The 17,079-nt window shown below is 50.2% G+C and overlaps 1 long non-coding RNA gene across 1 annotated transcript; it reads left to right on the top strand.

Annotated features, from left to right (window-relative positions):
- Nucleotides 1-390: 390 nt before the first annotated feature.
- On the top strand, nt 391-15,005 carry LOC125960469 (uncharacterized). The gene is made up of 2 exons (XR_007470141.1): nt 391-600; nt 14,633-15,005. It is a non-coding gene; the product is annotated as an uncharacterized LOC125960469 (long non-coding RNA).
- Nucleotides 15,006-17,079: the final 2,074 nt, after the last annotated feature.

The following is a 17,079-nucleotide window of genomic DNA, read 5'->3' as shown; positions in this document are numbered from 1 at the left end:
GTTCCTTAACCGGTTTGTTTCTCATTGACATAGGTCACCTGAAACCACAGGACAATGGGCCAGGGCTCTGCTCCTGCTCTGTCCCCAACTGTCCTTGTGCAAATGGGCCCCCTCTCTGTTCCCCAACTGCAAGATGAGAGCCGTGGCCAGAACCTTTCCAAGGGCATTTCCGTGTTTAAGCCCCTTTACCTCCACGTATACTTAGATTTTTGCTTTGAAAGTTCAACCCAGCAGGGAACATCTCTCCCGGAGGAGGAAGGTGGTGATGTTTCACCGGGCCATCGTACACCCACAAGACAGCACGCCCCTGCCCACCCCGAGGAGCAATGACAGAAGCTGTTTATGCAGATGAGTGTGTCATCCACCCCACGGAGCTGCTTGGGAATCACACTGACTCTGGGTACCTAGGCTGCAAGATCTGATAAGACCCACAGCTGATAGAACCCCACAGTTTTTGTGCAAAGCTTATCTCTTTCAGCTTCACAACAGCCCTGGGGGCAGTGACCTTTACTGCAGGGTGGGCTGTCAGCCTGGAGCCCCAGGAAGAGCTGGTGTTTTGGTTCAAGATTGAAGTCTGCCTGCTGCAGAATGTCAGAGGAGGTTGGTCTTTCTTTCTACTCAGGCCTTCGACTCATTGGATGAGACCCACCCACATTATGGAGGGCGGTCTGCTTTACTCAATTCCACAGATTTAAGTGTAAATCCCATCCAAAAACAGCCCCACAGAAACAACCCAGAATAATGTTTGTCTGCATGTCTGAGCGCTGTGGTCTAGCCACGGTGACACATCAAATTAACCATCGAGGGGGCTTTCCTGTTTAATCCCTACAACCTGGAAGGTAGGTATTGGGGTCTCCATTGAAGGTAAGGAAGCAGAGGCTCAGAGCAGTGATGAGGTTAACTCAGGGCTGCGGTGCATGCCGTCACCAAGGGGCATCTCCCACGACTGCACTGAGAAAGTTCTCTGGGTGATACTTGAAAACCGGCACCCAAGGTGCCCAAAGCAGCGACCCATGGGGTCATGATTAGACCCTGATGGAAAGGGATAGCCCTGTCAATTTTTATTCAAGGCTCTGTTCCTTCTAAGACCGACAAGGGTCTGGGCTTGGGGATCATGTATCTAAGCAACCTATTTATAATAATAATAATATCATCATCTTACTTTGATTTGGGGCTTTACAGTGTTATAGCTTCAGAGTGTGTTGGAGCTGAGCACCCGTAGTGAAGAGGGGAAGATACCTCTCTGCTCTTTGCGTTGTAGTTCATTAGAAGGAATCTACATATCAGTAAGCTAAGCACATCCAGACCACTTACGGTGCTGGAAAGATTCCTAGTGGAAATAAGGATGAATCCTTTTTATTTATGTAACAAGTTTTCCCAGTCTTCATTGGACTGTGGGTACTAAAGAAGTGACAATTATGTTAGTAACTAAAGAAAAAAAAAAAAAAAACAGAAGGGAGGCTCTGGGCAGCTGGGTTAGCACATCTGTCGACATCTAGATAATACCGGCCGATTTCTTCAGCCTCCATTGTGGAAAGTCCAACGTCTTCCGCACCGTTTCTAAGGTGGCCTGGGGTGGAGGTCGGGGTGCCTTCTCTTGGTCAAGTGACCCTGACTTCCTGCTTCTTCCCGGACAGCGATATCGTTTGTCAACCTAGCAACCTTTTCCCTTTGTTTCAAAATCCACCTTCTCCCGCCCCACCGCGAGGCATCCGTGTGTGCGGCAGGCTTTCCAGGTGCCCAGGGAGATGGAGGGAACGTACAGAGCAGCAGTGAAGGCTGCAGACTGGATATTAGCCCACATGTTCTTACGAAACCAGCTTCTTGCGGCATTTCCAACATTTCTGCAGCCCGGCTCTGGCTCCCTGTTATTGAGCATCCCTCCCTCTTTCCCCACCTTCACTCCTCTTCCTTCCTTTGCCCTCTCATCGCTATCCTCTTCCTCTCAGAAACAAAAATTAAATTCCTGCCATTTTCTTTTGTGGGGAAATTCCACCTTCTCTCGCCCAGAGCGCTCATCTTGGCTCCAGGGCTCGCCCCTGCCGTCCCGGGAGTGGGCAGAGACTTTCTGAGAATTCTTTCTGAGAGAGGCTGACCTCCTTCCCCCTGGGTCCGGCTCCTTCCCCCACAGGAGCTGGCGCTGCTCTTCCCAGCACCGGCCAGGCGAGAAGGCCGCCTGTCTAGCCTGGACAGGTGAATGTCCATTGTGAGGACAGCTCCCCATCTACCTCAGCTGGAGGCCCCCGGCTGTGACCCCACACGACTTTGGGACTCGTCCTCCCCTGTGACTTGTCCACAGTGAGTGGGCACCTGGCTTGAGGGCAGGAGGGTCTGGTCTGGAAAGTACACTGGACATTCTGGGGTCCGGCCAACTCTGCTCAGGTGGGCACCCAGCACAGCGTCCACAGTATCCCCCTCCACTGGGAATACTTCAGGCTCTTGTATTCGGGGCCCCTCCTCTGCCTCTTAGGCACCTACGTACCCTGTTTCCTGTTATGGGCACTGAAGGCTGGGCCCCAAGCGCCAGGGAGTTCAGATTCCCAGGCTCCGGAGGCCTTTGCGTTCCTGAGAGGCGTGTGCCTGGCAGAGGAGGCCGGTACTGTGGGCTTTGGAGGCAAACAGATGTGGCTTAAATCCTGACCCCCTCACTTACTGTGTGGTTTTGGGCAAATTACTTAACCTCTCTGAGCTGTAGTTTCTTCATTCGTAAAAACGGGCGTTAGAGCATCTCTGTCGTGAGTGCTGCTGAGAGAATCCAGATTGGTGAGATACGGCAGTATCTTGGCCCAAGACCTACCTGTTCAGTCCCAGGTCCAGGGAGCAGAGAGCCTGGCCCCTGCCCTCTAGAGCCTCAGAGAAAAGCCCCACGAGAGGCCATTGGGAGATCTGATCTGTGGTTCCAGCTCATTAATGAAGGCAGCTGGGGCTGCATCCCCTTGGAAGCAGTTCTGTGTGGCCAACCTGAGCCCTGGGGGTCCAGGAAGCTCATTCATGCAAATCAAGATGCCCCACTTCCCTGAATAATCCCCCCATAACTCAGCCTTGGGCGTGGCCCCCAGATAATAGCCTTGGGCGTGGCCCCCAGATAACAGCCTTGGGCGTGGCAGGGATGCCCTCTTCTGTGTTCGGAGGCTTCCTCTCTGTGTGAGCTGGCAAACTGCACTCCAGGGTGGGCAGCCCTTGTTCAGGTGAATGCTTGTGGTCTCTTAGCCAGAGTTTGGACGTAGGGGAGGTTAGAAAGAAAAGAATCAAGCTCAGGGTATCCTTGCAATAATTTTTAGTGACACCTTCTGTGGGTGAGGCAGTGCTGCCTGTAGACTGGGGTGGGGTCCCCATATCCCCACTCCCCACCCTCTACCCCCTGCATGGACTTGAGCCCAGGAGCTCTGGGCCCCGCGGCCAGGCCTCAGTTCCGGGGGTCAGCTTGTGCCGCCGGCCGGTGTGGGACCATGGGAGACTGAGCTGCCGGAATGGTGCTGACATGCTGATTCTGTGTGACTCCAATTGTCTATCTAGATAGGAGCCCAGAGAAAGAATATCTGGGCGGGGGCTCAGCCGTCCTGGAGGTGGCCCTAGTGGCAGGACCATCCAGACGATGTCCTGCCCTCCAGGAGCCTATATTCTCCTTGGGGGACACAAACTGGGGGGACTGGGCTGTGAAAAGAAAGAAAGCAGGTTAAGGGGGCTAGATTACAATGAGGAGGCCAGCTGGGGAGGCCCCACTGATAGGGTGGCACTTGAAGAGCAGGGAGAAGTATGCCGGTGTGTATCTGGGGGAGAGTTTTTCAGGCAGAACAACAGGAAGGCGGCAGCCTGCTTGGCCTGAGCCAGAGAGAAAACGATGAGGACAGAGAGGTAGTGGGGACCAGATCCAGCAGAGAGCTTGCAGGCCCTTGTAAAGATTGGCTTTCACCCCAAGAAAGATGCAAAACCGTTGCAGGGTTTGAGCAGAGGAGTACATGATCTGACGTATAGTTTTAAAAGCACGACTCAGACCCCTTTGTGTTCACTGCTATACAGTATTTCATCATGTGACAAAAACAACTTACTTGTCCGCTCTCCCGCCGGGAACTCTCTGGCTGCTCTTTGCAATAATAAACAGCCCTGTTAAGAACAAGGGTTTACACATCTCCTAGTGCGCCCATGTAAGCACTTCTGTTGGGTAGGTACCTAGGAGAGGAATTTCTGATGGATGATATCATCTTATGATGTCATAAAAAAAATGCCAAGTGGTTTTCCAAAGTGGTTGTAGCTATTTACACTTCTCCTGGCCATACCCAAGAGAGCTGGTTGCTGTATTTATCTCCCAGTTTAGAGCTCCTTCCTGGACTCCCCTCCTGAACTTCATATATTGAACTTCTGACCATGTATTCCTCTGTTTGGACTGCCGACTGATGTAGGTAAAATTCGATGCCTGATTCCCTCACCAGCAAATCTCTTCCTAAAGTCTGCGCTTATCAGTAAAAGGCAGCTCCAAACTTTCCACTGCTCAGGTCCAACACCTTGGTGTCCTCCTGACTCCTATCAGCAAATGCTGTTAGACTGACCTTCCTAATTAGATCCTCCTCCCCTACTACCCTGGTCTAAACCACCGTCATCTCTCACCTGGATTAATCCAATGGTATCTTAACCTGCATCCTCTTCCTTGGTTTCCCTAGAATCTATTCTCCAAACAGAGGGAGCTTTTGAAGACCTGAGTCAGATCAGGACCCTTCCTCTCCCCCAACCCTGCAATGGCAGCCCACCTCATTTAGACTAAAACCCAAAGTCCTTGGAATAGCCTGTGAGGCCATCCGTCTCTTGTTTCCTGTCTGACCCCCTCCCCGTGACTCTCTTGATCTCGCCGGTCTCTGCACTGTCCCTGGGACCTGCCGGCACCCTGCTGCCTTAGGCTCTTGCACTGGCTGTTATACTGAAACAGCTTCAATGTTCTGCTTTATTTGTTTATTGTCTGTTTCCCTCAATAAAAAGCGCTGCACAGGCAGAGCCTTTGTTTTTTCACTGTTGTATCTCCGGCACCTAGAACAGTGCTTGGTACAGTGTGGGTCCTGGGTTGCTGTTGATTGAATGAATCATTGAGTGCATGATTTATTATGAGCTGTATAATCTAAACCAGACAAAGAGGAAGTGACATCAGGAGGGATGAGAGGCAGGGGCAGGTGGCAAGGTCAAGGGATGGAAGGCTCTGGATAGGGTGGGAAAATGGTTGGGTTCAAAGTTCTAGAGGAAGGAGTTTGAGAGACAGGAGGAGATGAGATGGTGCATACCTGGACTGAGTGATGAAGGGGCGTTTTGTTCTCCTGCCTCACTGGCTACTTTGTCTCAGTCCACCTTTGCTGGTTCCTCCTCAACTTTTTGGTCTCTAAGGCTGGGGCAAAGCCATGAAAAAAATCGAGGCCAGTGTCTTTCAAAGTGAGAGACACAGCCCAACAGTGGATTGTAAAATTAAGTTAGTGCATCTCTAAAAATGAAATAGAACAGAACAGGAAGTAGCAGAGATCAATGTGTGTAGGAAGGGTAAGTTTCGTATGATAAAGCCTTATTTTATTGAGGTCTGTACCCATGGTGCCTGTGTGTCCTGAGTCACACATATGATTGGGTCATAGACAAACAAATTTGAAAGCCGTTGGCACTGAGAGTGGGTGAGGAGGTGGAAGAGCTCAGAGGCCAGGTGGTTGGAGGAATTTTATTGTGAATCTTGAAATCACCAATGCTTCATAGGGGTCGCGCTGGAGAGCACACTTTACCAGGGTCAAAACCCTTCAAGAAATGCCCAGGAGTCTGAAGGTGGTCCTTCCTCCTTGCCCCAAGATTTCTGGGTCTAACTCTTTCCAGTGGTCCCCCAACCCTGAGCAGCTGCTGGCTCCTTGCCTACCAGCGATTCCAACCTGCCTCAGTATCCTAGCAACCTGCCTCCAATGCTGGGTCACAGCCCCGGGGTGGGTTTCCTCACTCAGACCTCTCACTCTTTCCAGGTGTGTTCATCAGGACAGCAACACAATGTCAAGGTCAGTCACCAACTTTGGAGCCCCTCTATGTGCCTACAAGCAACGCTGCAGGGCACAAATTACTTCTCATTCTATAGTCAGGAGTTCAGAGGTTGAGTGCCTTGTGCAAGGTCACTCAGCATCAGAGGCAGGATTTGAACTCAGGTCCATCTCACTCCTCAGTGTAGCCTTTGCGAAGCACCTCCCAACCTCCCCCACCAGCTGACTGATCTCCTCTTACAGACCATCCTCACAGCATAGGATTCAGATTTCATGCTTCAGTACAACTACAAAGCACCTATTTCGTAGATGTTGGGTTCTATAGCTCTGACACCAGTTCTCCAACAGCAGCTGGGTATCCTACAGGTCAACATGGTTCTGACACCATCTACCCAGAGACAGCATCGAATTCCACAGGTTGGGGGCTCAGTCCCACAAGACTGCTCACCCCCCCACCCACTTCAGATGTCAGTGCACATCCAAGTCGTTAACCATGCTCTGACTGACTGGCTACACATCAGAGGTTCCCACTACCCTGTCCTGGGTTCCATTAATTTGCTAGAACGGCTACGAGAACTCAGGGAACCAGTTTACTCACTAGACTATGAGTTTATTACAAAGGATATTAAAGCATAGGAATCAACAGCCGGATGAAGAGATATATGGGGTGAGGTGTCCAAGGCAGAAGCTTCTGTCCCCGGGGAGCCTGAGGCCCAGCACGGCACACGTGGACGTGTTCTGGTTCACCAACTTGGAAGCTCTTCACACCCATCCTTTTGGGTTTTTATGGAGGCTTCATTATGTAAACATGATGGATTCAATCATTGGCCATTGGTAGATACAACCTCTAGCTCGTCTCCTCTTAGCGGAGGTCAAGGGGTGAGACTGAAATGCCCAACCCTCCAATCGCCTAGTTGGTTCCCCTGACAACCAGCCCCATCTTTAGGTGCATTCCAAAAGTCACCTCATTAACATAACCTCGGGTGTGGTTGACAGGAGTTGGTTAAAACAGTACCCCTTTATTGTTCTCACTAAGGAAATTCCAAGGGTTTTAGGAGCTCTGTGCCAGAAACAGGATGAAGACCAAATACACTTCTTGTTATAAATCACAATATCACAGGCTCTCCCACAGAGCTGAAGTGTAAACATTAAAATTCTTGACTGGCTACTGTCCCCACAGAATGCCAGCCCTGCACCCAGAGCCGTGATGATGGGGATGCAGAGGAAGAGGGAAGACCCGGTCCTGGCGCTGCAGAAAGTTACCATCAGGGGACTTGAGGCCTTAGCGAGCTTCCACACTTACCAAGTGACAAAACTGAGGCCTGTGTCACAAGGCAGGAAAGAGTTAGAAGCCTTGGAGCAAGGAGTAATGGTCGTTGTCATTGTTTACAGACTCCTGGTCCCTCCGTGTCATTTCTTGAGGTTTTGGTGCCCTGTAACATACCTTTCCCTCCAACTCTGTCCCTGTGACATGTTGGTGGCTCTTCAGAATCCAGGTCTCCTGCCCAGTATTTTATACCTTTCACAGGTTGAGATGATAAAAGGAAAACATGGGACACATATGAATCTGATTATGGTGTTAGTGAAACCAAGCAGGACCCCGTGGGGCTCCTGGGCATGGAAGCCTTTCTGTGTCCCCTGTTTCTTGTTTGTAGGGAACAGACTCCAGCCTCCATGACCTTCCCTGAGCTCCAAAAGACAGAGTGGAAGTGTTGCTAGTCAGGGAAGGGAGGGGATGCAGAGACAAGGGAGGAGCAGCCCAGAAACAATAGTGCAGCCTCGGGGCAGGTCCTGGTTCCGCTTCAAGGGATACGCAGGACAATATGTTTGAAGATGTTAGCATTCTTTTTTTTTTTTTTTTGGCCCTGCCGCTTGGCTTGTGGGATTTTAGTTCCCCAGCCAGGGACTGGGGATCGAACCCAGGTCCACAGCAGCGAAAGAGCCAAGTGCTAGCCGCTGGAATAGCAGGGGGTTCCAAGCATTCTCCATTGCAGAGAAGGCCACGGTTTGATACCCTCAAGAAGCTCGTCAGGAGACCCCCTGAGGCCAGATCAAAGGAACCAGAGAAGTTCACCAAGAGACCACCTGACACCAGATTAAAGCAATGCAGGGCTTCCCTGGTGGCGCAGTGGTTGAGAGTCCGCCTGCCGATGCGGGGGACGCGGGTTCGTGCCCCGGTCCGGGAGGATCCCACATGCCGCGGAGCGGCTGGGCCCGTGAGCCATGGCCGCTGAGCATGCGCGTCCGGAGCCTGTGCTCCGCAACGGGAGAGGCCACAGCAGTGAGAGGCCCGCGTACCGCAAATAAAAAAAAAGGAATGCAGGCCCTGCACACACCCTGATCCTTACCAGCAACTTCACCCTTGAACCATTGTTATAAAACTGCTCACCAAATCCCCCTGGGACACAGTTTTTGAGGCACGAGCCCATTGTGTCCCCCTTTGCCTGGCAAAGCAATAAAGCTATTCTTTTCTACCTCACCCAAAACTCTGTCTCTGAGATTTGATTCGGCACTGGTGCACAGAGACTGAGTTTTCGGCATCATTAGGGCCTGTCCAATACCATGTCCTACCCCAGGTGCAGGTGTCCAGAGGCCATGTGCCCCAGGTGAGGCTGGGACCCTCCCCAGCCCTGGGCCTGGGGAAAGAGTCTTGTCTGACCCATTATGGTAATTCAGCTCCATGTGCTTTGATTTTAAATGCATATGTGATCAATTCTGGCCAATGAGATGTGAGGGAATCTCTTCTAAGAAAATTCTGGGAAGTTTTCATATTCTTGAATTTTTCATATTCTTGAAAAAGAGACACAATGAGGAAACATTATTCCTTCCCTTTTTAGACAGAGACTTTGTAGGAGATGAAGCCCTGAGTTACTTCTGGCACCATGTGACCTCGAAGGGACAAACCCAAGTGCAAACGCTACGGATCAGCTCTACCTCTGAACTTCCTATCTGTGAGGCAAGTTCCTTAGTGCTCCTCACATCTGTAGCCCACAGCATCCTAACCAGCTTTGAGTGGCCCTGCCTCTAAGGACTGTGGAAGGTCAAGCGGAGCGGGAGTCAGTGGCAGCTGGATCTGTGATGGTAGTGTGACCCGAAACACTGGGTTCACTTCTCAGTGGAAGTCATGCCAAGACACAACCAAGGCAAAGAGCGTGAGAAGGAAGGACTTATTATTTGCAGCAAGTAAGATTTTCCCCAAAGCAGAGTCTTCCCAACAGTAAAACTGGCAAAGTTTTAAGCTGAGGGTACGTGCGTATTCATGGAGGGGCTTGGGTGGCTGACAGAGGCCAAGCTTCTCTTGATTGAAGTCACAAGGGTCAGAAAAGGTCAACGTCATCCTCACTTAGGTTCCAGTTGATCTGGTGGTGGAGCGCTTCAGGCTAATCTTTACCATTGAAACAGGAAGGGGAGTCTTTGCAACTGATGTATTACCTTTGCTATTGTTACTTCTCTTGCCTGATAACGGCGCTTTAGCCCTGCATTCTTTTGTTACCTTCGATTGTTAATTACTGAGACCTGTCCAAGGACATTCATGGTGGCCAGACTTAGCTCCCCAAATGACTTAGGCCCAAAATGGCTTCTCTTCTGTCATGAAAGCCATGCCTGGTTCTCTTTCTCGAGGGGACCCCCTACTTTCTCTGCTTACATAACCAGTTAAGGAGAAGCATGGCATCGGATGGCCCTGCTGGTAAGGACTGTACAAGGTCAGGCAGAGCAGCAACCGGTGGCAGCTGGATCTGTGATGCTAGTTGCTGTAACAGACAAGCCGGAAAGTCTCAGTTTTTGTACAAACTATTTCTCACTGTGTCACTGTCACTGCACAGTCAGTCCTGACAAGGTGGCCTTTCCCGTGCTCCTTCAGACACCCAAGATCCTTCCTTCCTTCCTCTGGGTCCTCGGGGTTCTACTCACTTAGCTGGTGAGGAAAACACGCCTGCTTCTTAAACACACGGCTGCCAGGAGACTAGTTGGGCAGCCATTCCAGCAGCAACTGCTCCCTCCGGGAAGGGAGCAGGACCTCTGACCTTCAGCGGGTGTCCTCTGCCACAGCTACTGTGGCGGCTGAAGAGGATCTGAGCCGGTCTAGAAGGAAGGAGGGACCTAGGGAGGAAGAGAGGGAGGGTCTCTCAGTGGGTAGCGCTGGGCCCAGTAAAGAGCTGATTGGGGTAGGGCCTGCATTTGGGGTGGAGAGGTATGTGCATTTGGGGAGAAAGAAAGAGACCAGATTATAGTGCCTTGAATGTGTCAGTCTGCTTTGTGTTGTGTTTGGAACTCTTATGCAGATGGGCTCTACCTGTAACAGGGAAGAGACAAATCAGGCTACACGTTGGATCTGTTCCTTTTACTTGAACCTTTGCTCTCCGCTGCTTCTGTTCACTAAAAGGATACTGTCTCTACATAACGGCCTGCCTCGGGGAACCCTGCTCCTCTGCCTGAATGTTAAACCAAAGTGCCTTTGTTTAGGGAAACATCCGGACCTGTCTACCTGTGGATGGCTGCAAGAAAGAAGAAATTAACACATTCCCTCCAAGAGGGGGGCCATTCCAGGGGATACTTGCAAAACTTATGACCTTTTGGCTTTACTTCCTCATCTCCTCCTCCTCTCTGTGCTATAAAAGAAACTGGCATCCAAACCCCGATAAGATGGTTATTTTGAGACTTTAGTCTGCCGATTCACTGGCCTGTCATGTGGCGAGCAGAGTGAGGTTGGACTCAGTAACATATGTGGGACCTCACTGCTAATCGCTGGGTTCTGGGATGAATCCCACAGTATCCCATGGCATGGATAAAGGAATGAGTTTTATTTATTTATTGGGGGGTGGGGACAGGAAATATTGACAAGCCCAGGGTCAGCAAGACCCAGTTGGCATGTTTCAGGGAACAGCCCCTGGCCCTTTTTGTAGGGCAAATTCTAAAGCAGCCTTGTTAGTGAAGGACATGTTAGTGCAAGTTCGTGTGCCCGACGCACCGTGAGGCCAAACATACCAAAACGAAAGGGGACGGCTGGCTCATGCCCTAAGAAGCCCCGAGCTCTCAGAAGGTTTCGGCAAAGCCTTTTTAAAAGCCAGGTGAGGGGGGGGCGGGGTCGCAGGGTCTGGGATCAGCTCATGCACAGTTCTCTGATTGGCTGATGGTGAGGTGACAGGGCGGTGTCACAGGGGTTACCATGATCAGTCCTTGGGCTCCAGGTGGCCTGGGGCTACGTTCTCAGGTCATCCAGTAGTTAACATCTTCCCTTTGGTGGGGGGTTTTCACATCTGCAAAACAACTCAGGAAATGTGCATTAAATACTGTTACGTAGGTCCTTCAGGGAGGAGCTAAAGCAAAGGGTATGGGGGAGGACCCCATAGGGTCCTGATCGGTTACAGACCCACAAGCTGCTTGGGGTCAGCCAGCCTGGGTTTTGGTGCTTGACGGGCACTGGGAACAGCCCAGCACCTGGAGACCTCGGCCTAGGACGTGGCTGTTCCCTGTAAGTTGTGGGAAGCTGAGCGTGGGGCAGCCCTTCCCGCTCAGAACAGGGAATCCCAGAGCCGCTTTCAGACAGCCCTGCTCCTGGCAGAGCTGGGCCTGAGGATTTTGTAATCTTTGAGGAGGTGAAAATCCAACATTCTCTTTACCTTACCTTTGGTGTAGCTTCGTGGGAGGAGTCAGAGCCCTGGGATTCAAAATAACAATTCGATCAGTGCGTGCCTACTGTGTGGTGGGCATCTTATATTTGCACCTAGTAGGTTAGCAGGGCCCGTGGGTTGCAGTGTCACAGCGACTCTGCCTTGTTCCTAACTTGTGCTCCGTGGGGCAGTTCTCCCTGGCCCAGCAGTGATGTGCAGTCCCAACACTTCCCTGATGACTTTTAGGATAAGGTCTACAGCGGCTTCGAGTTGCAAAACAGCCTTCATTCCAGAATGACAAGGTTCAGTCTCAGATAATAGCCACAGCTTCCAATTATAGTCAAAGTTATGACCATTTTCTTTGGGCCTCGAGGGACCTGCTCCTGGGGGAGGGGCATGGCTCACCCCTGCTCTCCTAAGTGTTTCTTCTGAGTTCCCAGTCAGTGAAGGTTCAGAAATCCCATGCCAACGATCAGAAGTGTAGGATGTGGTGCTCCCTAAATCAGCTTCTTGGCAGCCGGCAGAGGTGCCGGCAACAGCGGGGACGTGGTCCCTCCTCAGAGTCTGTCCCAGCTCTCAGGGCCCCTCTTCTGAGCTTCTAGGGCCCGGGAACCCCACATCTGCTCTCTGTTCCCCTAGCCCTAGGGTTGGTAGCTGTTTCCCCTGGTTATTATTATTGTTTTATTGGGGTATAGTTGCTTTACAATGTTGGGTTAGTGAATCAGCTGTACTTATACATACATCCCCTTTTTTGGATTTTCTTCCCATTTAGGTCACCACAGAGCATTAAGTAGAGTTCTGTGTGCTCTACAGTATGTTCCCATCAGTTACCTATTTTATTTTTTTAAATTTGTTTTTATTAAAAAAATTTTTTTTGCGGTACGTGGGCCTCTCACTGTTGCGGCCTCTCCCGTTGTGGAGCACAGGCTCCGGACACGCAGGCTCAGCGGCCATGGCTCACGGGCCCAGCCGCTCTGTGGCACGTGGGATCTTCCCGGACCGGGGCACGAACCCGCATCCCCTGCATCGGCAGGCGGACTCTCAACCACTGCGCCACCGGGGAAGCCCCAGTTACCTATTTTATACACAGTACTAATAGTGAATATATGTCAATCCCAATTTCCCAGTTCATCCCACCCCTCCCCTTTCCCCCTTAGTTTCCATACATTTGTTCTCTACATCTGTGTCTCTATTTCTACCTTGCAAACAGGTTCATCTGTACCATTTCTAGATTCCACATATATGCGTTAATACATAGTATTTGTTTTTCTCTTTCTGACTTACTTGACTCTTACAGTCAGTCTCTAGGTCCATTCATGTCTGTACAAGTGACCCAATTTCGTTCCTTTTTACGGCTAATATTCCACTGTATATATGTACCACATCTTCTTTTTCCATTCATCTGTCGATGGACATTTGGGTTGTTTCCATGTCCTGCCTATTGTAAATAGTGCTGCAATGAACAAAACTACAATGAGATATCACCTCACACTGGTCAGAATGGCCATCATCAAAAAATCTACAAACAGGGCTTCCCTGGTGGCGCAGTGGTTGAGAGCCCGCCTGCCGATGGAGGGGACACAGGTTCGTGTCCCGGTCCGGGAAGATACCACGTGCCGTGGAGCGGCTGGGCCCGTGAGCCATGGCCACTGGGCCTGCGCGTCCGGAGCCTGTGCTCCGCAACGGGAGAGGCCACAACGGTGAGAGGCCCGCGTACCGCAAAAAAAAAAAAAAAAAAAAAAAATCTACAAACAATACATGCTGGAGAGCGTGTGGAGAAAAGGGAACCCTCGCACTGTTGGTGGGAATGTAAATTGATACAGCCACTATGGGGAACAGTATGGAGGTTCCTTAGAAAAGTAAAAACAGAACTACCATATGACCCAGCAGTCCCACTACTGGGCACACACCTGAGAAACCATAACTCAGAAAGACACTAGTTCTTCATTCCCCGTATTCTCTTTTTGATTTTTCAGTCCTCCAAAACTTGCTTAACCAATTCCCTATATTAAATTCTCTCTGATGAATTACCTATTTTGGACTCTGTCTTCTTGACCAGACCGTGATTATATACTGGTTATTTAACAATTTCCAATCCACCACAATTGAAAGCAGATGTAAATTATACTGAATATAACAACCAGTTATTTATGAAGGAAATGATGAAATATTTGCTTATGTCAGCCAGGGTTTGATAAAATACTACTCTCCAGGGGAGAGAGGTTTGTACTTAACTGAAGTGCTATGACCTTTCTTCTCTGCCTTTGCCTTACACCAAAAGTTGCCCAGAATGTCATTCATGGACCAAACTATGAACTGGACGAGAGCTGATGCCACGTTTCAAAACGGCTTAAGCCACGCCCCCCACCCTGTTACTATAGCGACCCACAGATCAGAGGTGTTATCTGTAGGGATAGTTAAGGAGTCAAAAGATAATTGAAGGCAGGTTACAAGCAGAGGGTTTTTTTTTTTTTTTAAAACAATTTTTTCCCTTACCTGCTGCTCTGTAAGACAAGCTCAAGAATTTCTGTTAGTCACCAGTTTCTGTTAACCCTGTGGGATGCGGTTTCCTTTTCCAGAATGTCATGTAGTTGGAATCACACAGCTGGTAGCCTTTCCGGATTGGCTTCTTTCACTTGGTAATATGCATTTAAGGTTCCTCCAGGTCCTTCTGCAGCTTGATAGCTCATTTCTTTTGAATACTTTTTATTTCCAAAACTACCCCAGAGATCTGTTTTATCAGCTCCAACTTACACATGAAGAAACCAAGGCCAAGGACCATGTTTGCTGAATGCCAGGGACAGGTCTTTTGAATGTACATCTGTTTCAGTGTCTCTGCCCTGTGGGGGACCAGAATGTGTTACCTCCAAATGTGTCTCTTTGGCATGTTAATTTTTTTAAGCGGGTTATTTTATAAGAAACAGGAGACCTGAAAGAAACTCTGCAAACCAAGGAGGAGTCACCCTTGTGTAAGAAACACAGACATTTATAAGGGAAATCTCCATTTCTAAGATGTCTTTCTTGTTGTACCAGGAAGAGAATGACCAGATCTCTAGAAACATCCTTGGAGAAGCAATGACTTTAAACTGAATCACCGGGGCTTCCCTGATGGCAGAATGGTTAAGAATCTGCCTGCCAATGCAGGGTACACGGGTTCGAACCCTGGTCCGGGAAGATCCCACATGCTGCGGAGCAACTAAGCCCGTGCGCCACAACTACTGAGCCCGCGAGCCACAACTACTGAAGACCCCGTGCTCTAGAGCCTGTGCTCCACAACAAGAGAAGCCACCGCAATGAGAAGCCCGCGCACCGCAACGATGAGTAGCCCCTGCTCGCTGCAACTAGAGAAAGCCCGCGCGCAGCATTGAAGACCCAACGCAGCCAAAAAGAAAAATAAATAAATAAATAAATAAACCGCATCATAACCTTACCCTTGTTTGCTGGGCTTTTCCTGGTCACCTCCCCTAACTGGCTCTTCCCGCCCTCCGCAACCTCTTTTGTCTTCTGCTGAGGGTGGTATTAAAGGTGAGGCTTACTCAGGTTTCCATCTCCCATGTAGGCGGGTTAGAAACTTTTGTTTGATTTTCTCCTGTGAATCTGTCTCACGTCAATTTAATTCTTAAATCAGCTAGAGGAGCCTGGAGGGTAGAGGAAAATGTCTTCCTCCCTGATAGCCCCTCCCCCATGGCTGTGGGTCTTCTCTAGCCGGCTTGGGCTTTGTGGTCCTGGGCGAGTCCACACCTTGTTTTTGTTAAAATTTTACTTATTTATTTATTTCGTTTTGGCTGCTTTGGGTCTTTGTTGCCGCGTGCCGGCTTTCTTTAGTTGAGGTGAGCGGGGGCTACTCATCATTGTGGTGCGCGGGCTTCTCACTGCGGTGGCTTCTCTTGTTGCGGAGCACGGGCTCTAGGCGTGCGGGCTTCAGCAGTTGTGGCACGCGGGCTCAGCAGTTGTAGCTCACAGGCTCTAGAGCGCAGGCTCAGTAGTTGTGGCACACGGGCTTAGTTGCTCCGCGGCATGTGGCATATTGCTGGACCAGGGCTCGAACAGTGTCCCCTGCATTGGCAGGCGGATTCTTTTTTTTTTTTTTTGCGGTACGCGGGCCTCTCACTGTTGTGGCCTCTCCCGTTTCGGAGCACAGGCTCAGCGGCCATGGCTCACGGGCCTAGCCACTCTGCGGCACGTGGGATCTTCCCGGACCGGGGCACGAACCTGTGTCCCCTGCATCAGCAGGCGGACTCTCAACCACTGCGCCACCAGGGAAGCCCCCAGGCAGATTCTTAACCACGGCGCCGAAGAGAAGTCCCATGCCTCTTTGCCTCTTATTTCCCCATGTGTTGAGAATGTAGAATAATCCACGTGTCTCCCTGTCGATTGAAAGAAAAAATGCACAACCTAAAAGTTGAGAATTATGTTTTATGTGGTGGACTTTCTGAGGACTTAAGCTCAGAAGAGAGCCTCTCCGGTAGCTCTGAGGGACTGCTCTGAAGAGGTAAGGGGAGGGCCAGGATACACAGGAGTTCCTGCAAAAAATCCCAAGTAGTCGGAACATCAAAAATTACTGTTGGATTCCCTGGCGGTCCAGTGGTTAGAACTCTGTGCTTCCACTGCAGGGGGCACAGGTTCCATCCCTGATCAGGGAATTAAGATCCCGCATGCCATGCGGTGCAGCTAAAATAAATAAGTAAATAAATAAAAAGCTTACTGTTAATTAAAGAAAAACCACCAGATATCCCAAGTTAATGACTTTAGTGCTTTTCTGCGTATGGGAAGATGCAAGAGTCTGGGTTCAGTGAAATCCATCCCTTTGATGTGCACCTTAACTATCTAGGGCCAGTATATATCTAGGGCCTGCTTTTCTCCATCCTGAATCCCCTCTGGTACACAGTCGGGGCCGCTGCAGTGGCTGGTGGCTTGGCGGCCACAACATTCTTTGTTTACTGATATAGCAGGCAACATTTTTCATCCACAGGGAAAAATGAGGACTATAGCCTGGGAGACAGACTCTCAGGGAGCTCTGAAGAACTGCTCCAAAGAGGGGGCAGGTCAGTACATGTATGATTTTAGTGAAGGGGGATCCATGAAGTGAAGCCCACATTTTGGCAGAAGGTTGCTGCTCGTCACGAGGGACAGATATCTCTGTTAATGATTTTAGCGCTTTTCTAGATATGAGAAGATGCAAGAAATTGGGCTCATAAGATCTTCTCCTGAAAATATCGAACTATCTGAAGGACTGTTCTGCCAGTTTTTCCCAGAGCACAGAGACCCTCATTCCTGATCTCCACCCTGGACTCCTTTCAGGATGTGTTGAAGGTCAGCGGCTGCAATGGCTCACGACTTCATTCTTGTAGAACAAGATGGTGAGCGACAATTTTTAGCTGGCATCCCTGACTCCTAGGGCAGTACTGAGGGTCAGGTGGACAGCCCAAACTCTGCTGAGATCTATGGGTTCTTGCAGGGGGTGTTAGAACAGCCCGCAC

This window comes from Orcinus orca, chromosome 11, assembly GCF_937001465.1.
Source record: "Orcinus orca chromosome 11, mOrcOrc1.1, whole genome shotgun sequence".
Taxonomy (NCBI): Eukaryota; Metazoa; Chordata; class Mammalia; order Artiodactyla; family Delphinidae; genus Orcinus; species Orcinus orca.
This window is presented reverse-complemented; position numbering and strand designations above follow the sequence as displayed.